The 24,642-nt window shown below is 44.7% G+C and overlaps 1 long non-coding RNA gene across 1 annotated transcript; it reads right to left on the bottom strand.

The window, feature by feature from the left end:
• Window positions 1-4,600: 4,600 nt before the first annotated feature.
• Window positions 4,601-6,078, bottom strand: LOC140641017 (uncharacterized). The gene is made up of 2 exons (XR_012037589.1): window positions 5,608-6,078; window positions 4,601-5,217 (listed from the first exon to the last, which is right to left on the bottom strand). It is a non-coding gene; the product is annotated as an uncharacterized lncRNA (long non-coding RNA).
• Window positions 6,079-24,642: the final 18,564 nt, after the last annotated feature.

Below are 24,642 nucleotides of genomic sequence, written 5' to 3'. Positions count from 1 at the left end.
ACAAGTATTACATGCTAGATGTATCCCTTGTGTACTTTATGTGCCTTATCCTTATACCCGATAGTACTTTTTGAAGTGTGTGTGGGGGGAGGTAATAAAAATAACCCAGGTTATAATTATTTCATATATAAACTTCATTCTTAATCTCAATTTGCAATATGTCAACTAACAGCAGGAGTACATGAGAGGTTTATGGATTAAAACTTTCCATGTCATGAAGTTCAGAGGAATAGCCAATAATGTGCTGAATGATAGTCATGATTCAACAACTTTTTGGCAAGTGGAAATATCGGGTCGGCTCTAAAGAGAGAAAATTAAACATAGGCAAAATGAGTCCAAAACCCCAACTCTATAAATACAAGATGAAGAAGACATGGTTTAAAAAAAAAAAAGATAGGTTAAAAGTGTGAGGTTGTATTTCTATTTAAACACAGCATGAGTCAACAGTGAACTTTGATTGGAACAAAATATGCTAATGTTATTACAGGCTGAGTTAAGAGTAGTTTCACGCTTAGTGGAAGAAAGTGATAACTCCACCCTACTTAACCTTGATCCAACTACATCTGTGATCCTGAGTTCAACTTCAATTTGGGCTCAGTGATGACAAACCAGAGTGTGGGCAGAAGAAAGAGAGGAAGAAAAATTCAGATACACAGAATAATTAAAGGAACTTCAGATTCTTAGTCTGGAGAAGGGAAATTGTGGGAGAAGTAACTTGGTAGCTATCAACAAACATCTGAGCACTTGCTCAGGAAGATCCTGAACATCAGAATAGTACAATAGATGTAAATTGCAGGAAGACACAGCTTCACTCAACATGCAGAATAACTTCCTAAAAATTAAAGCTTCTGGCTCAAGCAATTAGCTGCCTTACCTGTTCACCAGCCTTGATCAGTCACACACAGGGTAACCATCAAAACCATCTGCTGTTACGAAAGATGGTAGGTGCCACAGAGGATGTTGAAGAGGGTGTTGGGTGTGATAGAAGGTGTTGGAACAGTATTGTATAAAGCCAAAGTCCATATCCAAGACATTTTATATTCATGATAAATATTTGTTGAATGAAGAGTGAACAGCTAGCTAAGTTGTTCTTTGAATAACTTAGATGATTAATTTTTTAAAAAGCAAATTTTCACTAGCATGGAGAGATGGATTTGGAGAAGATTACTGCAGTTTTAGAATTGGAAGGGAGGTGGGTAAAGGAAGGTGGTTGCTCACCAAAGGTGAGGACATGAGACATACCATGAAGTTGGAAAGGAATAATACCGATGATATCCTCACCTGGAGCATAGAAGAATTTGCAAGGCACTCAGTCCCATGATTTGTGATCTAAACCTCACCAACAAAAGTGATATGAAAAGATGCTATTACTATTACAGTCCCCACTTAACGGATGCGCTAACTAAAGCTCAGATAGGTCAATGGGTTGTCTGTGGTGTCAAATTAGTTTTTTTGTCATTTTTTTTTTTTTTAGATTTTTAAAGACCAGATTTTTTTAGTCCCAATCTTACAAGCTTTTAACTGCATCACACTAATATGGGACTAGTAAGCAGAATACACATAAGAAAGTAGAGTGGTTATTACTTTAAAAGTAGTGTAGGCTGAAAATGTAAGTAATTTCAGGACCTGTCTTTAATAAAAAAAATAATAATAATAAAAATGAAGTACCATTGCAAGCAAGAGAAGCTGAGAAACCGTAAGGGGGAAAAAATGAAGGAACTTTGTAAAGAAAGACATTTAGAGGGTAGCCGTGCAGGGTGGGGAGCAGAGCCAGGAGGGGAGCTGATTTCTGGTGTGTTTGTTCCTTCCAGGACTTGATGTGGGTAAGCACACAATGAGATTGGAAGGAAGGGGAGGAGAGAATGATGCTTCCTTTGGGAGCCAGGCATTATTGCTTTGCTGTGGTGAACAGGTAGTTTTGAAAATTACACACTACAGTGGCAGGTAATTTATTTTTTAAAAATTGTGAGTCCTGAGTTGAAATTGAGAGGGGGGGAGAAAACAGTATCTGACATGATTAGGAAGGAGTAAAATGGGCTTGTCTACATGCAGCCGGGGTGATTAGTATCCAGCATTACCTGGAGGGGCCAAGGTACATCCTACTCCAAGGAGCCCAACATGTCCTTGGCCAAGAGCTTACCTCGAGATGGTTTATGCCTGAATCCCCAGATGTGGCCAGTCCCTCACTCTGCTCCCCTAGCGCTTCTAAGCCCATTACTGTAGCACACATCACAATTTATTATAATTACACCTCTCTTTGCTTTCCTGTTCTGCTTCACCGGAAGAACCAGCACTCAGGCTCAGTAGGCTCTGGAGATATAACACTGGCGAAGACCAACACTGTGCAGGATTGTTAGTGCTTGAAAAAATGAATTGTGAAAATGAATCCCTAACATTATAGACACACGGAAACCCAGAGAAGAGAACTAATGGTCTGGGGAAATCAGAGACAACCACCGCACTGTTCCACGATTCAGTAGGGAGCAACATGGACCTCACCCTCTTGGAGCTTACCATCCAGTGGAGAAGATAGACATTCAATCAATCATGCAAATCATCATCCCAAATGTACCAGGTGCTGCCAGGAGAGTTTAGGGTGGTGTGGGAAGGGTTCACATGGGCCTAGAGAGCCAGATAATTCTTTCTGGTGACACACAGTCTGTTAGTGGCAAAGCCAAGTCTGGTTCCCACATCTACTTACCATCATGCAGTCATTTCTTCCTTATACTTTTTCTATTAGTATTTTAAAAATTTTAGTTGCCCTAGACTAGGGGTTCTTTAGAATTCTGTGACCCGTAGATCTCTCTGAAGATATGATGAAAGCTATGAACCACCTTTGAAAATGTTCATAGGGGCTCCTGGCTGGCTCAGTTGGTGGAATGTGCAACTCTTGATCTCAGGGTCGTGAGTTGAAGCCCCATGTTGGTCATGGAGACTTCCTAAAATAAATTTTTAAAAAATAAATGAAAATTAAAAATATACATATACGCCCAAATGGTACAATTTGGAGAATTTGGGAACCATCTCTGAGCCCTTGTGCTCTGAATTCCTATTGTGGGCTCTTTCCTAGGCAACTTTATGTACTTCTCACTATCCTCTCTTTAGGATCATTCCCAGCCTGGATCTTCAGCTTAGCTGTCCTCCTTGCAGTCCAGATGCCCTGCCAGCTATTTGCTGGGCATCTCCCTGATTGTTCCATTAGGTTGTTTTACAATTAGGACGTAGCAAAAGCTGTACTTGATGAATAATTATGTGTGGGGGGATTGGGGTTGACAGTGGCATCAGGGACCTCGGAGAGCAGATTTATGTTGATCAAAATCTCAGTTCATCAGTGGAAATGGCTAATAGGCAGTCATAAAAATGTGCCTGGTGCTCAGAAAAAAAAGGCCAAGAAAGAGATGCCAAGTTAAGAATTATTAGAGGATGAATGGTGGTTTAAGCTCTGAGTCTGATTGATATTACCCCAGGAGAGTATAGAAGGAGGACAGATGTGGAAGGAAGGAAATATGGACGGAAAGGAAGATAAGAGAAAGGGGGAAAAGGAGAGAAAAGAATCAAGTCAATTGAAGGAAAAGAGAGAGGATCAGAGAGGATCCTGGGGAAACATCAATATGTCACAAAGTCGATAAAGGACGAAGGACCTTTGTGGGAACCTGAGAATCCCTAGGAAGGAATTGTTTCCAGGAGGAAGTCCTCAGTTCCAGATGGCACAGACCTCAAGTAAGACAAGAAGCTCAGGACAACTGGGGGGCTCAGTCGGTTACGTATCTGCCTTCAGCTCAGGTCGTGATCCCAGGTCCTGGGATGGAGCCCCACGTCGGGCTCCCTGCTCAGCGGAGAGCCTGCTTGTCCTTCTCCCTCTGCCTGCTGCTCCCCCTGCTGTGCTCTCATCTCTCTCTCTCTCTCTCTCTCTCTCTCTCTGTCAGATAAATAAATAAAATCTCAGAAAAAGAGAGAGAGGCGGGGGGAGAGAGAAGCTCAAAGTATCCACTGGGTTTTGCAATTAGGAGATGGTTGGTACCCTTGGCGGGGAAATACAAGGGGACTGTCGGGACTGGGATCCGATTTTATGGAGTCGCGGAATTAATGCAAAGTAGGAATGGAGCAACAGTCAAGGGAGAGAAGCTCTCTGCAGCGCTCATCTTTGAAGACCTAAAGAAGGACGAGGTGAAGGAGGGATGGCACAGCATCCAGCCGAGCGGCTGCAGGGGGGCGGCTGCAGTTGTTGGAAGGAAGGCGGGGGGCAGGAGGCATAGCTGGACATCCGAGATGGAAAGCACGACTGACGGAATAAAGTCGGCAGGGACGTGCAGACATTCAAGGATGAGGAGCACGAGGGAAAGTGGCAGGGGACACAGGGCCCCGGAGCGGGGGAGGAGGCGGGCAGCAAGCCCAGAGCGGGTGGCCTGCAGGAAGGACAGGGTGCAGGGAGCCGAGAGCCGCGCGTGGCCTTCCCCACTTCCCCACTTTCTCTTTATGGCAGCCAGTTGTCTCTGGGGTCCTCCTCGGCCTTTTGCGGTGGAGGAATTAGAAGTCACGGGGCTAGTTTTTAAATAGCCCTGCAGCCTGTCTGAGACACTGACTCACCGTGAACTCAACCTTTTTAGAATACAACCTTTAAAGAAACTTTAAACGTCGGACATCAAAAACAAGGGGGAAAAGAATGTTTTCCCTAATGTTATTTGCAAATGTCAGTGGAGGGCTGAGGAGTCTGGTGGGGAAACTGTGAAGCCTGATTCGCTTGCGGTGGCCCACGCGGAGATGTGAAGAACAGGCAACCTTCTGGAACCTTCGTGCGGCCCTCGAGGGGGCTCGAATGAGCCGAGATTTCTGGCCCTGCATTTGCTGACTCTTCCAGTCTCTCATTTGAGCAGAGTGAGCCTGGGCGTGGCCACCTCCCCAGTCCCTTTCAACCCGAAGAAAGAGTCTCTAAGCCTTGAAATCATAAAATGATCCTCGGAACCCAAAGTTTCCATTCAGTGGCACATTTAGCTGTGAATCATGCTTCACAGGATGAAGAAGGAGGGAAAAAAAGGAAGGGATACAACCCTGGGCAAGAAAAAAAAAAAAGCAGTACATGCAGATGTTCTCTCCTGAGTTCCTCTTTTCCAGGCAAGTGCAGCCCTTCTTCAAAGCCCGGCGCAGAGCTGGCCTGCCACGCGTCCCGGACCACGGGGCAGATCAAAGCTATTCTCACAGCCGTGCCTTCACCTTGACCTGAGAAATAAAGAAAGCGGAAGGCGAAAGGGATAAATGCACAAAGGATCCGGCGGTGGTATTAGAGCAAAATGCAGCTGCGGAGACCCGCAGAGACCCGCACGTAAGGCTTTTTTTCTTTTCACATTTACCATCAATCCAGGGGCGGGGGGGGGGGCTTGGAAGTGGGGGGCACTTGGTACCTCACTTCCTCTTTATGGAGCTCTTGTCCACGGTGCTTCCTTTCTCTGTAGAGAGATTTGTGACCAGGTTCATGGGGCTCAGAATCCGCTGTCTGAAGGTTTTCTTTGAAAACCGATTTTGCAACCCAACAAACCGGGTGGTCTTAGGCCACACAAACATGAAATTTTCATCTTGCTTGTTATTCAACTCGGAATAAGACCTACTCACCCCGCAGTCCATAAAATATGAGAAATTTGCTAATATGGGAGCCTCCTGGGCCTGGATCCTGAGTTCCAACACATTTCCCCAAGCCGGTCATCATGATTATTTCATTTCTTCCCTCTCGTCCTCACATCTCCGTACCTCTCCCCCACTTCGCACTCTCTGCTCAGGCTGTGCTACCTGTTTCACTAGCACAGGTAGTAACCTGGGCTTGCAACTGGTTGTCCTAAATGGGACAGGGTGGCTGGAACCTCTCATTTGTAACCAGTTGGTCGGAAGCACAGGAAACAAGCTGGACTGGTGACTGGTGCCTGGAGTGTAGGGACAGGTGATCTTAGGGGACTGAGCCCTTAACCTGTGGGACGTGATGTTATCTTAGGAGAGAGAGTGTCAGAATTGAGCTGAATTACGGGACATCCTGCTGGTGTCCGGAGAATTGCTTGGTGCTGGAGAAACCCCTCCCTTGCCTCCACCCCCACAAATACTGGAATTGGGTGCAGAACCCTAAAGACTTAGTTTCTATAGAAACTAGAAGGGGAAAGAAAATGGCTTCTTTTCAATAGAATCTCTAGAAAGAAATGCAGCCCTGCCACTCCTTGATTTTAGCACAGGGAGACCCATTTTAAACCTCTGACCTCCAGAAATGTACGATAATAAATTTTTGTTGTTTCAGCCACTTACGTGTGTGCTAATTTGCTAACGCAATGGAAACAAACGCAATTGCTATTTGACCACAAAGTAGAGGGGATGAGAAGACCTGCCTCTAACATTCGTGGGGTTCAAGGCGAGATTAGAGATCTAGGTTCTTGGCACACAGCCCACCTCTCTTCCCTTTTGCCCCCGGCTCTTTTTCTTACATCAAGAGGGTCCCCATGTTCTTGGGTGTGAAAACACCAGACGACAGGTCTACCCCTTCCATGTAAAGGTGTCCTTTCGGCAGTTGTTGGACACAAAAGTAGGACACCAGCCGCGGAGTCCATTCTCAGGAAGACAGATCCATGGACGAGGCCTTGCTGGTAGACTTGGAGCTGTCCACGCAGACCATTCTGGGCTACTGGTTCCTGACACAGTTCTGAAACTTGGGTTCTCAGCTCCAGCTGAGCATACTCCTTGGGCCCCACAGAGCCCTCGCCTCTTTTCCCCAAAGAAGAGCCAGGAGTAGGCCTTCAAATGCCACTCTCAGTACATCTTTCCTCTGACGATACAAGTGTTGTGTATCCTTGACGGGATGAGCACTGGGTGTTATTCTGTATGTTGGCAAATTGAACACCAATAAAAAATAAATTTATTATTTAAAAAAAAAAACCCAAGTATTATGTATCTGAGTTGGCATAGGTAGCTAGTGAGCCCCTGAAATGTGGCCAGTGTGACTGCAGAACTGAATTTTAAATTTTATTTATTTTTACTTAATCAATTCAAATCTAACTAGCCCCATGTGGCTAGTGGCTCCTATGTTAGACAGCACCGCTCTAAAGAGGAGTCCAGGACAGAGCTTCTAGTGCACCAGGCTCTACCAATGATAAAGGGCATGAGAAGGAAGAAAAAGGGAAAAAGACGTTTTCTTTTTTTAACCTTTAAAGAAGCCATTTATTGTCTAAGAAGAAAATCCAAAAGGGCTTCTTAGAGGAAATGAGCCTTTCATTCAGAATCTGTTACAAATTCTGCCCTCTGTGTCCCTTTAGATCCTTCCGCATGTGCTGTCCTCCTGTCTGGGTTACATCCTCCTGGCCCTGGGGACTCGGCGCCAGCTTGCTATCTCAGTTAGCCTTTGCCGTGTAACAAGTCACCCCAAAACGTTAGTGGCCTAAAATGCTTCCCTTGCTCATTACTCTCTCAGTTGTCAGTTTGGGGTGGGCTTGGCTAGATGGTTCTTGTGATCTTGGCCGGGGTTAATCGTCTGCTCTGTGCTGGGCCAGCTTGAAATGACCTCTGCTGGTATTACTCACCTTTGCCCCAGGTGCTGTGTCATTCTCCAGCAGGCCAGCTCATTCACTTAGTGTTAGTGGTCGGCTTCCAGAACAAATGGAAGCTCCCATGGCCTCTTGACACCTAGGCTCGACTTTCAAGGAACTTAAAAGCTGCATTGTAAAGATGAGATATGGTGGCTTTAAGAATTGTGGGCATTTTTGGTCATCTATCTTATTCACCTTTTATTGAGAGTTTTCTGGTCCTTCCCGCAATCCTAGGCTCAGTCGGATGTCCTGTGCTTTCCCCTGTACCAAACACTTGGACTCGTAATAGCTATCCTCTCATGTAATTTATTTATTTTTATTTATTTTTTTTCTCTCTCATGTAATTTATACCAAACTTGAGGCACTTGGGTGGCTCAGTGGGTTGGGTGTCCAACTCTTGATTTCAGCTCAGGTCATGATCTCAGGGTCATGAGATCAGCCCCTCATTAGGCTCTGTGCTGGGCATGTACCCTCCTTAGGATTCTCTCTCCCTCTCCCTCCGCCCCTCCCCTCCACTCACTTGCTCTCTCTCTAACAAAAACAAAAAAAGGAAGAAAGAAAGAGAGAGAAAAGAAAAAAACAATTAGACCAAACTTCATGAATTAGGTGACTTTATGGTTATTACCCCGATTGAGAGATGTAGAAGGCAAGGACCAGAAGCTTCCTGAGTGCATGCAACTGTACCTGGCAGTGCGGGGAGGCAGGTCTTACGCCATCTGACTACAAATCAGGGTTTCTCAGTCTTGGTACCACTGACATTTTGGATGAGATGATTCTGTGCCATGAAGAGCTGTCCTGTGCCCTGTGGCCTCTACCCAGTAGACACCGGTAACATAGCCTCCAGTTGTCGTGACCAAAACTACCTCCAGACATTGCTGAACGTCCCAGGGGGGTGCGAAAACCGCCCCTGGTTGAAAACCACCACTCTAAATCATACCATCTTTCCCCGAGTGGCTCTTATATAGAGCCAGCCAATCCTCAATCTATGCTTTTAGCCTGGGGCCGAGCTAGGGCAGACGTGGGAGCTCAACCGCGATTCCAGCAGGCTCCAGTCGCAACTCCCTCTTCAGCATTAGTCTCCCCTCTTTCCAGTTGCTTTGAATTTCTCATTATGGAGTCAGCATCCTCTACAGGGTTACAGTGTGTGAGAACCAGCCAGCTCTCCCAGGACATGAAGAGATGGCCCCAGAGCAGGCTGAAGAGAAAGCTCCAAGTTGGAATGGCTTTGCCGTCGGTGGCAGGGAGCTGAATATTTCATCTTCATAAAATAAACATAGATCGTCTCATCATGAAATATACATAAAAATGTTTAAACATGTTAATTATTAAACCAATATTGATTCATATTGGATGAGGCATTAAGGGAAAATTAGCTAATGTATTTAATATCTCCTCCACAGTTGACTAGTATCAGGATTCATCATATCTAACCACCAATAATCATAAAAGTGGCAGGCGATATTTATGACCCGGGGTGAGTGAGCGCTGGGCAGGAAGTGACGAGGACGGAGGAAATATGAGGATCTAGAAGACGGAGCTCTCAGCTGTCACAGCCCACCCTTGGAATTTCAGACATAAATCACTGGGTGAAGTTACATCATCAAAGTTTGATAAACCTTTCACATTGGGACAGTTATTGAATATCATCGGGGCCTGGCTTCCCTCTCGAAACTGAAGCGGGGTGGTAGATACAATGTGGAGGTAGAAAGACAACGGGAACCGGGCTCAAGAAGCCTGGGTGAGAACTGCCTCACTGACTTCTCCACAGCTTTAGGCTCTGTGTACTCATCTGTGAAATGGGGTAATAATATCCACTGGGTGGCATTTTTCTCCTGTTATTTTGGATGCTTTAATCTTATTAACTAGTTTTCAAATTGTTCAAGGGAAGAAAACGTTTCCCCCCATTTTTTGTTTTGGTTTTTGGTTTTTGGTTTTTGTTTTTGTTTTTGTTTTTGTTTTTTGCCTGTATTCTGAAAGTAGGCTAATGTCGTCACTTAAAAACCCTGCTCTGGCATCAGAAACATCTGGATTTGAATTCCAGATCTTGAGCATGTTACTTTCTCTCTTGATGCCTCAACTTCCCTGTCTGTAACTCTCTCACCTCACGGAGCTGCCACAAATATAAACTGTTATGTATAGAAGGTGATGAAAACATCACACATAGGAACCAGTAGAGGCTTGGTGGTTGCTACTGCCTTATTCTCCTAGAGCAGGAACAAAGAACAAAACAGCCGGCAAATACTCATTGAGATTTCTTTTTTTTTTTTTTTAAGATATTTATTTATTCATGAGAGACCCAGAGAGAGAGAGAAAGGCAGAAACACAGGCAGAGGGAGAAGCAGGCTCCCTGCGGTGAGCCCCAGGTGAGATTCCATCTCAGGACCTTGAGATCACGACCTAAGCCAAAAGTAGACGCTCAGCCCCTGAGCCATCCAGGTGCCCCAATCCATTGAGATTTCAATGGATTTTTTTTTTTTTAATCAGTAATTCATGGACTTTAGATTCAGGTTTCAGCCACTATAGGTAACTACAGAGTCATGCAAGCTAGCTCCTAGCACAAACTGTGCCACTGATAAGGGACAGATGTTGGGAAGGAGCTCAGGGTGGTTTGACTCTAAGCTTGATACCTTTCCACTTCTTACAGGCTCTAGCGCTGGGAAGGGAGCGTTTCTGTCTCATGTGAAGGCACCTTTGCGAAGAGCTGCCGAGAATCCCACTCCTGCCATCAATGCGCTTCACCTCGGAGACTCGGTTTCCTCATCTGTAAAAGAGATAAAAGGATCAAATTCACAGGCTCCTTTTGAGAACAAGAGAAAATGGAAAAATGAATACAACCACATTTTTTGCCAGTTTAGATATATCATATATCATATTTTCTAAGTTTCTAGATAAATACTTTTTTTCATTTTAAACATATCTGAAATTAGGATGTCTTACAATTGACACATACATTAACGTAGTGATTCTCTCCTTTTCCCAGGGGGCTTGTAATAAATCAGTAGTGTGTCTTATAATTAGAAACGTCATCAAAACGAGTGTCTTCAAAAAGAAGGAAAGCAGTATTAACATCCATCTCGCCGTAATTGAAGAGACCCTCCCAAGAAACAGTGCCGCTTCACCCTGGATCAGCTATTCTGGGGTCAGCTAGTTGTTAGTAAATGAAAAAAAAAGTAGAAAACACCTTAATATAGTCTCTCTCTCTCTTTTTTTTTTTTTTTTTTTTTTCTGTAGTGAGGTGTATTGCCTCGTGGAATATTCCAGCTCCAAGGCGGGGTAAATGGTAGACGCGTGGCTATTTCCCATACACATTTTCTTTAGGTGGACTTTGTCATCTGGGAAAAGTTGATGAGAAATGGCTTCACGTTATGTATCAGGATTCATCAAATTCTGAGATTGAAAACCTCTCCAGGAACATTTCTTGGCTACCAGATGTTCCACAGCTGCCTTGCAAATTGTCAGCAGAGCTCAAAAGACAAGGAAGGAGAGGATTGTTGAAGCCACAAAGGCATATGACACAGTAAACGGTGCATTTAATTTCAACTTAATGTGAGAGATAGCGTGCATTAGATAAATACCATCTGATCATTAAAAACATATTTATGGAAGTATAGCAACTTTGTCAGGGATGTGTGACTAATAACATAGAGCTGTGAGTCCTCAAAAACATATTTGTCTTAATCGACGGGTGTTTAGTTTGGATTATTGACTGTTAAATCAAAATAGAAGTTTTCACTTGAGATTTTGTATTTCATTTGTGACAGATTTGTCTTCATCAGATACCTGTATCGGATCCTCAGTTGGCCCATAAAAAGCCCACTGTCTCAGAATCGTAGAATTTGGGATGTTGGGAAAGTTCTTTGAAATCCAACCTCCTCTAGCTCTTTTTTGGGGCACATGGTGTCATCTGGTTTGAATTGCAACTATATTCTCTGAATAAATGTGGTACCACACTGGGGAAAATTTGGAAAAGGAAACAGGAAAAAGCATCAGCTACGTTCCCCTCACCTACTGGTCCCCACCCCCCAACCCCCCCTTTTTTTTTCATTTTCTGTGTGTCAGTGTTTGCTTTGTACACAGTGGGAATTGTGGTCTGCACACCAGTTATTTTTAACCCTCTGCATTTTTACTAGAGCTTTCATGACCACTGTGTTTAATAACGTAAGACTTGTTCTGCAGAGTGGCTGCGTTTGCAAGGTGCCGCGCTGTTGCCCACGGTTGAGATATTTAGTGTGTGTGCTTGAATCCCAAGCCATTTTCGTAAAATCTCCTACGGATGAGGACTAGACCCTTTCTGAACATTTCCAAAGTCAAATAATCTATTACCTCCTTAGATAGATTCTTGGACTTAGGGATGGCTTTAATAAATGTTTAATCTGGATGGGCCTTCCAGATGAATTCTTCCAGTGAATTCCATGCAATGATTTGATTCTATCCCTGTCTTATTGCAAATGATTTCAATACATTAAGTCGCAGAGCATGTTTCCTGGGACACTAGGCACCCCATCCATGGCATCCACCTCCAACATGCCTCTGGAAACCATTTACTTGTCTCTGTTTCCACACCACCCTAGAGTAAGCCACCCCCACCTCCTGCCTGCTTACAGCAATAGCCTCTCATTCGGTGCTTGCATGTGCTCCTGATACATGGCCACCAGGCTGGTCTTATACCAAATGCTAAACTGTTTGCAAGATGCATCTGCACAAAGCGCTCCTACAGCATCCCATTTCTCGGACCGAGACTCCTCACGATCTACAGAGCCCCACCTGGATCTCTCCCTGTCTCTCTCTCTCCCCTCATCTCTCCCCTCCTTGTCCCTCGTTCGTCATGATCCAGCCATACTGTTCCTTCTCAAGTATCCCAGGCTCTTCTACGGCTCAGGATCCTTCACGGCTCTGCCCCTGGCTCTTCCCCTTAGCCTGGCCACCCCTCCTACCATCCTCCAGGCCCCCCCACCCCGAAATGTTTCTTCCTTAAGGAGGCCTTCTTTGCAACTTGTATATAAAATCTCTCTCAGAGTACCTTGCAAATTTTCCCTCGAAGTACTAACTACCGCAAAATACTGGTTTGTGATGATGTTTATTTGTGCATTTATTTGAATGATCCCTCACTCCAGCACTGATTTATCAGGTCAAATGCATTTCTGAACTGACCCTACCCTGTTAGTCATACCTGAAAGCAAGTTCAAACAAAGAGCTAATTTACTATCATCTCTTCTATGTTCCTAGAACTGGAGTAAAGTATCTATGGTAATGTTGAGTGTTCATTGAGCACTTTCTCTGTTCTAGGCCCTGTTCTGAGTACTCTACATGCACTTTTATTACCTAAGAGGCAAACACTAATCCTGGCCCATTTTATAACTAGAAGGGACCATGATGTACCCAAGATCACATAGCAGGTAAGAGGCAGAGCCAGGATTTGAACCCAAGAGAGCCCAAGTGACCACGTTCCGACCACCACCGCTACGGAAACAGACCTTTTTGACAACCTTAGCTTTGATTTAGGAAGGAAGAACTCACAAGGCACTCTACACTTTGCACAAAACCACAGGGATAAATCATTACATGACACAATTAGACTAGAATGTCAAAAAAAAATGTTAAGTGAACCTTTTCAAGGTAAGGTATTACATGATTTAAAATGGTATTGCTTTCCCCAAAAAGGACAGATCAAGAAGATCAACATGTCAGAAAAGGAAGCATGCAAAGCTGAACTGTTTATGAAAGACTTTATGGGAGGATTAGGTGCCATAACTATTTATAGTTGATTATATACAGTGTGTGTGTCTACACATGTGTGTACGTGTATGTGCACACGCACGTATATACACACACATATATACATAAAGTGGAAAAGAGGCAAGTATATATATTCAGCACCTTCCCTTTTTTTTTTTAATAGCCCTTGTTTCTAGTTACAAAAATACTACATACTTATTGTCCAAGTGATCAAAATGTTTTCAAATCTGTGACCTTCGTGTCCTGCCAATCTCTAGAGGAGGGAGGACCTATTATTGTTTTTGGACAACAAACCCGGGGCTCAGCTAGGCGGAGGAACTTGTGTGAAGTCCGTGAAATGGGAGAATCGGGACTGTTCTCTGAAGACACCGAGGCCGCGTGAAATGGGGGAAATAGGGCAGGTGTCAGAATCCCAGAGATCTAGGTCTAAATCACAGATGCCAAACTGCAGAGCATCTTTAATCCTCTTGACTCATTTCTTCATCTGTGCAACTGGTTTTTCATGCCTACTTTGTGGGACTCGGGTAAGATTGAATCAGATACCGTCCGTGAGGCCCCCGGTTGGAAATCTAGCAGGCTTTGGCGGCTTGACACATGCAGTTGGTTTTTCTTTTTTTCCTTCCCCACCATCCTGGACCCTTTCTCCTTTTCTTCTGGCTCTTCTTTCCAAAACAGCTCAACCGAGATGATGTAATGCTTCAATTGCCTGACCCAGCTCTGCTGTGGGATCGTGGCCATGGCTTTGCTTGATAAAAGCACTACATAAATACGCCTCCTGGAAATGCTGACATGACCCCAGTTCCCATCAGGTGACTCCCTGGAAGGAAGAAAGATGGATGTCTTGGTCTCAGCTTATAACTCAGGAGAGAATTGGACATAGGCAGAGCTTATTATCCTGGGCATCTCTGAACTCGCTGGTGTTAGTTAAGCCCAAGGCTTGTTGCATCACATCCGCAGATAAAAGCTCTCTGTAGATTGATCTGCCCTAAGTTCACCCACACTTCCTTGCTTCTGACCCCTCTACATTTCCTGGGCATGTTCAGAGAAGTATAGATAGCGCAGGGTTTGGCGGGGAGGCACTCAAGTCCAAGTCCTTACTTTGCAGCTTCCTGGCTCTGTGATCAGAGTCAAACCACCTTCTTTCTCTGGGCCTCGGTTTGCTTGGAGAGGGAAGAATTGACTGCCTGTGTTGTGGGCCTGAGTCAACGTGACTCAAACTTCCTTGGGAAGGAACATTGCTGTGATGTTCTCTTCCTTCTGTGGTTTTCTCAAGAGGGTATCCAAGCTGGGCTGACCCTGTGCATGTCCAGGTCCCTGGGCTTCCCTGAGCCTCCCTGGGCAGGGACTGGGGGCCACTGTACCGCAGACCTCTGACCCTCACAGCATCTTTTGACTCTTCTAATTTTGCATGCTTCCTCCCTGGGTAGACCTGGACATAGGGATGCAGACAAGGCCTCTATAAACTGCACCATGTGCCTGCAGCTTTCTCAGTCCTGCGACAAGAACCATGCTGCTCCTGCAGACATGCTGGAAGCCTTGACTAAGATCCCTGAGTCTAAGGTAGGCTTAGGCAGATGTATCCTGTCTTGAGCATGCCACCAGTGATAAGCCAGGAGCCAAGAACCTGCCTCAGCCAATGCCATTCTCTGTGAATGGGGACCTGGCTGGGATGAAGTTGGGGGGCAAGATGGCCCAGCAGCTAAGAGAACTCGCCCTGGGGTCAGCCTGATGGGGTTTGGCCCTCAACTCTCTTGCTCTTTAGCCATGTGACCTTGTGCAAGTTGTTTCATCTCTTTGCTCTTCAATATCCCTCTGTAAAATAGGGCTGGAAATGCACCATCCCTTTTTTTTTTTTAAGATTTTATTTATTTATTCATGAGAGACACAGAGAGAGAGACAGAGAGAGAGAGAGAAAGAAAGAGAGAGAGAGGCAGAGACATAGGCAGAGGGAGCAGCAGGCTCCAGGCAGGGAGCCTGATGGGGGACTTGATTCCAGGACTCCAGGATCACGCCCTGAGCCAAAGGCAGATGCCCAGCCACTGAGCCACCCAGACGTCCCTGCACCCACTTCTTAGGTTTATTAAGGTCATGTGTTAATACATATCAGTCTTTAGAACAGCATTCACATCTAACAAACTCTCGGGGAGAATCATCTCCTAACCAAGAGCTATCATCAACTGGATGCGGCCTGGGTACCAGTTTTTGGTACCTCTACTCATGTAAGCCCTCTACTCATGTTGTCCCTTCTACCTCTCATCATAGCCCCAAGAAGGTGGTCCATCAGGCCCATTTTACAGAAGAGCAAGTGGAGAAGATGAGAGAGGTTGCATCACATGAGTCACTTAACAACTTGGTCTGAATCCAAAGCCTTGGCTCAGAACCCTTCAGCCATATGGAGTAAGAACTTCCATTTCCAGCTATAAAATGGTAATAATTAACATCTATGGATAGTGTAAATACTTGCAATATATTCATTTACTTACTCTTGGTGACAACCTTTTGAGGTAGGTGGCATTATCATCCTCATTTTTTATATGAGGTAGCTGAGGTGGTGTGCAGAAAAAGTCATCTTGAAGGGTTCTTTTTTTTAATGTAATTTTTTTTAGAGATTTTATTTATTTATTTGACACACACAGAGAGAGAGAGCACTAGCAGGGGGCGCAGCAGGCAGAGGGAGAGAGAGAAGCTGGCTCTCCACGGAGCAGGGAGCCCGATGTGGGGCTCCATCCCAGGACCCCAGGATCATAACCTGAGCTGAAGGCAGACACATAACCGGCTGAGCCACCCAGGGGCCCCAAGTGTTCTTTCTGATGTGTAATTTATTTAATTAAGTTCAATGCTTTCTAAGTGTATTTTGTGGAGTACTGATTTTATAGGTTTCTCTGTAAACTAAAGGCTCCTAAGGCCAACCAGGTCTGCAAGTGCTGAACAGAAAAGACCCCTCTGGGGAGTTGTAAATACATTCACTTACCAAAGGAATGGGGGCGCCCTGGAGGGAGGAAACCTGTTAAACTTTGTTTAGTCCAGTGTTTCCAAATGGATTTGACCAGAGAGACCTGCCAGGCCCTTCCCTCCTGCCTCACGCACCTGCACAACATCTGTCAATATTCCACAAAGCCTTTTGGCAAAGTTCATTCTATTTCAACTCAACCTACATTCACTGAAGGTCAGATCTGCGGCCATCCCTATCGTTACTGGGCTTCAAAGGCATGCGGGAGTTCTCCGTCTCTGCGGGTCCATACTCTTGGTAGGAGAGAAATAATGCAAGATAGATATTTAAAGAACAATCCAAATATTAATTTAGATGTCTGACCCGAAGATGGCTCCTCCATTAATTTAGATGTCTGAGCCAAAGATGCCGAAGATGCCAGAGAGACAGGAATGCAGTGGAGGTTGGAGACGCGTGGGTGGGGGAGTGATTTAAGCTGAACCATTCAGAATGAGAACCTCTGCCCAACTACTAAAGCAGGGCAACTGGGTTCTTGAGAACCCTCCCATTACCAAAGAAACACTCATTTACCAGCGGTGGGGAGAGCCGATTCCTAGGACTAGATTGTTTCATGCTTACAATAACAATTATTTTTCTTGCCTGAATTTCAATAGCACGGGTTGCTGGTTGTTATTATTGGGATTACAGTTATTGTTATTAAATCAGATGATTATATGGTTATAAGACCTAAACATCTCTGAGCAAATATAACACTGTATATTAATTATACTTGTATTAAAAGAAAAAAAATCCTGTGTTTGATGTCATTCATCTTTTTCAAACACCACAGGCTCCATGACTCCTGCAGCCTTCTTACCCATTCTCATCACTTTTATCACCCTACTATTTTGAGAAACAAAACAAACGCTCCCACAAAGGGGCTACATGAATCACATAATCACCAGCAACTTACCCTGTTTTCTTCTCAGTGTTCTTATTCCTTATCCTCCTTGCTTCTGCACCGCTTCACCTTAGAACCAATGGCCATTTAATGGAATTCATGTTTCCTAATTAATCCCTAACACATCCAATTTTCTTTTTTTTTTAGCTTTATTCTTTTTATTTAAATTCAATTTGCCAACATATAGAGTACATCGTTATTTTCCAGCGTAGTGTTCAATAATTCGTTGGTTGCGTCTAACACCCAGTGCTCATTTGAAAACTCTTGAGGACCAAAGACTATGTTTGGTTAGGTGCCTGGGAGAAGGAAGAGTGATCCAATAGCAGTAGCAGGGAGGTGGCCAATGGACTTCCACATAAGAGACTTGAGAAAAAAGGCAAGATTGAAGTTTTGGGTGTGTGCTGCCCCAGGCTGGACACCCAGGTCAGCTCTGAGTTGCTGCTGAGTTCAGAGCAACATCTTGATCCCTTCTTCTGTTCTCCTTTGTCAGCTTCCTCTCTGTCAAGTGCTCCCAGTACAACTGCCTTCTCTGGACATGTGCTCATCTTCCTGGCTTTCCTGAGGACACTGGTATCAGAAGGAGGCTCCTGGGAGGAGCTCCTGCCACATCTTGTCTCCGCTTTTCCTTGTAGAGATTACTGATTCAAGTATTCTTTGGAACTTTGGGCAGAATGTCCTAAATTTTGGACCAAGCTATGTGGCCTGGAAGTCGTAAGTCTATTTGTTCAACAGTTTTTGAGTGTCTAAAATACAGCACGTGTTGTAATATATATCAGCTATCGAGTACCAACTCTGCACTCTACTGGACCCTGGAGATCGAAGTGAGGATTTCTGCCTTCAAAAATTAACAATTAAATATGAAGTCTGCCCATGTCTCTGACATGAATTGATACATATTAAAACTGAAATGCATATAATAGGAGATAGGAGGATAGCAAAGAAGGATCCTGTCAGGGTAAATATTGAAATTTATGTCGGTCACATTCGATTGGGTCTCAAAAGGTGAAGAGGAAGAGTGAGTGTCAAGAAAACATACACAGAAAATCCCAAACCCCTCCTTGCATGGGCATGGAGGGGAGAATATGGTAATGAAAGCACAGGCCCTGTAGCTAACTGCCTGGGTTCAAAACCCTCCTCTGCTGTTTAGCAACCACATAATCTATGACTGAGGAGAATCAAACTCACGGTTCTTGGGGGTCTTGGTTGTCTCACCTGTAAAACTGAGATAGCAATAATGCCAACCTCAGAGCATTCCTGTAGAAGACAAAAATGTCTCAAAAATGAGACAAAAATACACATAGAGCAGTTAGAACAGTGCCTGGTACATACTAAGTTTGAATAAATGTTGGTCGCTATCCTCAAATTTAAGAATTTAATAATAGCTCTGACTATGTTACTGTCACAGTTCCAGGAGTTGGGTATATTTTAATGAATAAGACATGCAAGGTCACTGATCTTTTGGAGTACGTATTCTCCTGGGGAATGATAGAAAATAAGATGTTTAAAGGTAAAGTCAGATGATATTGAGTACAATGAGAAGAAACAGGATGAGAGGTGGAGTGATAGCTTAGGTTCCTCAGGGAAGGTCTGTCTGAAGAGATGACCTTGGAGCTAAGACCCCGATATTGAGAAGGACTAGCCATTTCAAGGGATGGGTACAGAGATTTCTAGGAAGAGAGGCAGCAAGGACAAAGGTCTCCAGTGAGAACAATTTTTCCAAGTAGAAGACTGGGGAGAAAGCCAGGGTGTCTGAGGTGGAATGGAGGAAGGTACAGGTTGGAGAAGCCCACAGAAGTCCACGAGGTAGGACCTACGGCATCCAGGAAGGAATTTGACATTGATTCTGCACCACAAAGCCATCCAGTTGCAAAGTTGAATAAGAAATGGGACTAGAATGAAGACCTGGCTGGGTTTTGAGTATTAAAATTCACTAGTCCTGGAGCACCTGGAAGGCTCGGTCAGTTGAGTGCCTGCCTTCGGCTTATGTCATAATCCTGGGGTCCTGGGATCCAGCCCCACATTGGCCTCCAGCGGGGAATCTGTTTCTCCCTCTGCCACTCCCCCTCCCTGTTCATTCTCTCTCTCTCTCTCTCTTTCTCTCCCTCCTCCCAAAGAAATAAATAAATAAAATCTTTTTAAAAATTAAAAAATAAAATTCACTAGTCCTAAGGAACAAGGTCTACATTTTCCCCATTTTTTGGGCCATTTTAAACAATAGGGAATTCTCTCTTCTGCCTTCAAAAATGGGCCCCTTCCAAGTGAGAATATTAGTAAGCAGTGCTGTCTGTGTGTTCTTGATTTTCTAATCTAGATAGAGAAGAAAAGAAAGGAAATTATTGTTGACATAGAACCAGGCCTTTCACTATTTTGTACCCATGGTTGCTCTCCCTTTGGGTGTAAGGGAAACTACTGGTGTTGGAAGATACTTCCTTCATCCATCAGCCTGGATCCTGGCATGCTTAAGGGGATGGCTAGAGATGGTCTGATGAAAAAATAACTGACAAAGGTATGGGAAGAGTTAAGAGGATCACCATCCTTGGTGGTAAAACAGAGCAGGAATAACAATTAAGGGAGGTTGTTACTAGGCCTGATGGAACAAGGATAGGGAGTTGTGGGAACCAGGTAAAGTCTCAGCTGTAGGAAAGGGCCACATTCCAGGGCCTTAACAGAGTGATATAGCCTCTATAGAGATGCAGCCCTATAAGGAGAGAACCGGGGGGGTAAATACCCGGTCCTCTCTTTCTTTCCTTTCTGATCTCTGGCTAATGTCCTCCACTGGTTGAACCCTTAGAAGCTACAAAGCAAGAATGCTGTGGTAGGCAAAATATTCATTCTTCAAAGATGTCTACATCCTAATCCCCCAACCTGGGAGTCTACCAGGCTAGGTGGAAAAATGGATCTAAGGTTGTACATGGAATTAAGGTTACTAATCAGCTGACCTTAACACACAGAGATTATTTCTATTCTATAATCTGGGTGGACCCATGTAATCAGAAGGGTGTCTAAAAATGGAAGAGCTCAAGGGGCGCCCGGGGGGCTCAGTCAGTTAAGCATCTGCCTTCAGCTCAGGTCGTGATCTCAGGGTCTGGGGATCAAGCCCTGCATCGGGCTCCCTGTTCAACAGAGAGTCTGCTTCTGCCTCTGCCTCTGCCCCTTCCCACCATTCATGTGCTCTCTGTCTTTTCTCTCTCCGATACATAAATAAAATCTTTTTAAAGTTTTTTTAATAAAAAAATATGGAAGAAGGAAGCAGGAGAAGAAAACTAGGGGGCCGGTAGCAGGAAAAGAACTCTACCTGACTTTAAGGCTTTGAAGAACGCCAAGAAATGCAGATGCCCTCTAGAAGCTGAAAGAAGCAGGGAAATGGATTGTCCCCCAGAGCCTCCAGGGAGAACAAAGCCCTGCCAACGCCTTGATTTTCACCTAGTGAGACCCAACTGGCCTGCAGAACTGTGAGAGAATACGTTTTTGCTGTCTTTGCTACCAAGTTTGTGACAATTTGATACAGCAGCCGTAGAAAACTAATACAAAAGCTTAGCTGATGCATTGCATTAAAAAAAAAAAAAAGTACAGTGGAGGAGGGTAGAAAGAGCGTCTGAGAGTACAGTGGAGAATATCCCGTCCACTTGGGTTCAAGCCTTGGCTCTACATTCACTCTGGATAAGCCAGTTCACTTGCCGGGGCCTCAGTTTCTTCACCTGTGAAATGGGAGCCATCCTGGCTACTTCAGTGGGTCGTAAGAATCGAATGGCCTCACTGATGTCACACAGGAGCAAGGCATCTGCAGTGCAAGGACCACGGGATAAATGATTCAGTGCAAAATCTTCATTTTAGACATTTCTGAGGGTAAAACTTTACAACTCTCGCCCACATGGTTTTCCCATCATGACTTCTTTCAATGTGAAAAATTAAGGCACGTCTCCAAAGCATATTTCCCCATGGGGCCTGGAGCCATCCTGCCTCAACTGTAAATTTTTTCTTTCGATGTAAAGATTTATGATTCTTGTTGGGAAAGATAAGTTGCAACACGCATAGGCATAATCGTGCATCCAGACACACACTGCATGTTGGAGTAAACGAGATTGCCCGGAGAGACGTCAATGGGGAGTTCATGGCTTTTTAATCACACTTTCCACAAGCATGTCTAATACCCTCATGCGCATGCAGACACCACACTTATTCCTATTAATTTGCACATTCCCCATGAAGGGCACCCAGAGAAGCAAAACTGCCAGCACCCTCGGAAGCACACGGATGACGAGACCGTAAACGCACATTCGCCCTTCTCTTGCTGCCACTGGACCCACAACGAGTTTTGAGGCCAAATAAATGCTTCGCACCAGCAGAAATGTGTCTCCTATATGACAGTCATGAAGAAAAGTCAAATTGCTTTTCATGACTTTCAAAATGGCTTGAAGAAGACAAGTTGGCTTATGTATTAAATTTATCTGGAATTTACATTTTGATTGGCCAACAGTCTGGGCAAATTCCACAGTAACCTATTGATCTGACGGAGACATTTGACAGCTCTGAACCATTGCTGAAGTGGCTTTTAAAACCCAGCCAGTGAGAGCTGGGGAAATTTTCCCAGTGAGCCATCTTCTTCATCTTCTATCGGCCTCCCCTTCTCCTCCACCAGCCTTGGGGTACTTCTCAATGAAACCGACGGAGGCGTATTTCCAGATAAGCAAGATGGAAATTCTCCCAGAGTCTTCCCGCCATTGCTTCCCTTTCCCTTGGTTAACTCCTCTTTCCCTCCACCCCTGAACACACTTGCAGGCTCTTGGCCTCCTTGCAAAATCTACAGATCATTCAGGGTCTGCGTGCCAGAGATTGATGGGGATGATAAGTAAATGTGTCTCTAGGTTACTGGTCTGGCATCTTTCTAAAATGTTTCTCGTCTCTGTGACCTCAGCTCCGGATACTGAGGCCGGAATCGTCCCGATTTCTCTCCTCCTGTCTGAAACATACTCTGTCATTTAAGGTTTTTGTCATCACTCCAGATGAGTGTGACTTCTTATGCCGTGTGTCTGCACCGACCATTTCTCACGTGTCCTATCCGTCTTGGATTGTGCTGGTTTGATTCAAAGAAAACTAAGCAGCTACTATGTGTGGATATTGCTAAGAGGAACCCACAGACAAAGATGAGGTTAAGACAGGCCTTCCAGGAAATTATGCAGTAATTATAATGTGAAAGAGAGGGGGTTCTCATGTGTGGTACTCAAGCCAGGAGCCGGCAGCATCACTTGGGAACTTGTTAGATGTGCAAAATTTCTTTTTTGTTTTAATATTTTATTTATTTATTCATGAGAGACACATAGAGGCAGAGACACAGCAGAAGGAGAAGCAGGCTCCATGCAGGGAGCCCGATTCCGGACTCCATCCCAGGACCCCGGGGTCACGCCCTGAGCAAAAAGAAGATATTCAACCGCTGAGCCATCCAGGCGTCCCAATATGCAAAATTTCAAGCCATAACCCGGGAACTGAATCAGAAATTCTGGATGTGTTTTAACAAAACCCCCAGGTGATTCTAAAGCAAGTCGAGGTTTGAAAATCACAGTCATGTCGTATTTGAGACACATACATAAAAGTTGATCTTGATTTTTATAGTAAAGTGACAACAGAGGGCTAACGGCGTGCAGAAGGAGGCTTGATAAACTCTATGAGGCCAGGTAGGAAGAATGTGGAGGACAGCAGGAGAGCTTCCCAGAGGAGAGACCCCTATCTTGAGCTTTCAAGGGGTAGCCTGGAGGACATTCCAGACCAAGGGCACAAGAGGAGCAAAGGAACAATGTCAGCATGGCCGATGTCATGGTGCCCTCTTCCATTCCCTGTCCATGGTAGATGTTACTAGTAGATCGTGGTACCTTCTCCCGCTGAGCGCTGTCTTGGTTTCAGGATCTTTCTAAACACTTCTCCAGGTCACCAGCAATGATCAGTTAGTGTTGGCAGAGATCCACCTATTTCCTGTCTCTGGAGCAGAGTCAGCAAACTAAAGGGATGCTCAGGCATTAGACCTTCTACTGGGACAGCTTCAGGAGAATGAGTTTCAATCAATACTAGATTGCATAAGGCCTTGAATGCCAACTAAGGCTATCAGCTTGTTTCTACCTGCAATAGACAAGCCAAGTAAGGAGTTGATCCTGGAAGGTGATGTGATCAGGACTGTTGAGTGGTTAGACACTTGGTCTTCCACTCTCTTTAAATGGTAATCTCCAACCTTGAATCACCTAATGAGCTTCCAGAATTCCTGATGCCCAGCCCACACCCCGGAGCAATTGCATCAGAATCTCTGGGGATGTGATGTGAGCAGCAGGGTTTGTTAAGCTTCCCTGGTGATTGCCATGGCAGCCAAGTGTAAGACCCAGTAGGTTAGATTATAAATTTAAGGAGGTGGATTCCTCGGCATGCTTCCGTTGCCATGTCGTGCATCAATCCAGTTCAATGTCTTATACAGGGAAGAGGCTCAATGCCTGACTGCTAGTGAATTAAGTCAGCCTCTACTTGGCCAGTGAGAAACCCAGTCACCTTCCATGTAGAAGAGCCTTTGGCAAGGGACAAACATTCCAAGATCACCCTATGCTTACTGGTTGGACGTCCTGCTGAGAAAAAAACAAGGGCCCCAGAATTTACAGAGAGGAGTAGGCCGTGCTTCTCTTCCTATTGCTGGTGGAGAGAGAAATACCGCAGAATTAGAGAAAGGCTCACAAGTGGATCGGGTTAAGCAGACGAATGGCTTGGAAGGCTGGGAGAGAACTCGGTGTTATTTTTTCTGAGTTCTGTTTTGCTGTTTCTCCAGGCCCCAAATCCATCTCCCGATCTCACGGCTTACTGTTTAAGTTCTCATTTCTCCTGTAGCATAAAGTGCCAGGGTTTGTTTGTTTATTTTTTTTTTATGTTTTCCTTCCCCAATCAGAGGATAATTTCCATCTTTGCCTCTCTCACTCTGCATCTGCATTCCTTCCAGGGGGTTGGCCCTGCCCAGAATGCCCTGCCCAGCTCTTCCCCTACAGTCGGCCTCTGTAAGCTCCGGCTGAAATGTTCCTTCCTTGACTCCTTTAGACAGACTTGGTGCTCTCAAAGCAATGACCTTTATCAAAGCACTTATTTCATTAGAGGGAGATGATTTTTTTTTCCTGTTTTTCTCTCTGTTTCCTGCTCCTGATTATGAAAGCAATATATGTTCTTTTATGGAAATACTTAAAAAATGTAGAAAAGGAGTTTCAGAATTTTGAAAATCCTTCGTAATTCTGTCTCCCGGATGAAATCACTGACAATGGTTCAGCATTCAAAGTGTTTTTGGTGTGTGTTAACTGAGTTGGGATCATGACTTATATGAAGGGGGTATTTTCCTTTCGAAAATATGGTCTTGCTGAAGACAATTTTAAGTTAAAAAGCCTCTCAAGACTCCTAACTCTGGGAAATGAACTAGGGGTGGTAGAAAGGGAGGTGGGCGGGGGGTG

Source organism: Canis lupus, chromosome 10 (genome assembly GCF_048164855.1).
Source record: "Canis lupus baileyi chromosome 10, mCanLup2.hap1, whole genome shotgun sequence".
Taxonomy (NCBI): Eukaryota; Metazoa; Chordata; class Mammalia; order Carnivora; family Canidae; genus Canis; species Canis lupus.
Note: the sequence above shows the minus strand (reverse complement) of the source record. Positions and strands in the feature narration are given on the sequence as shown.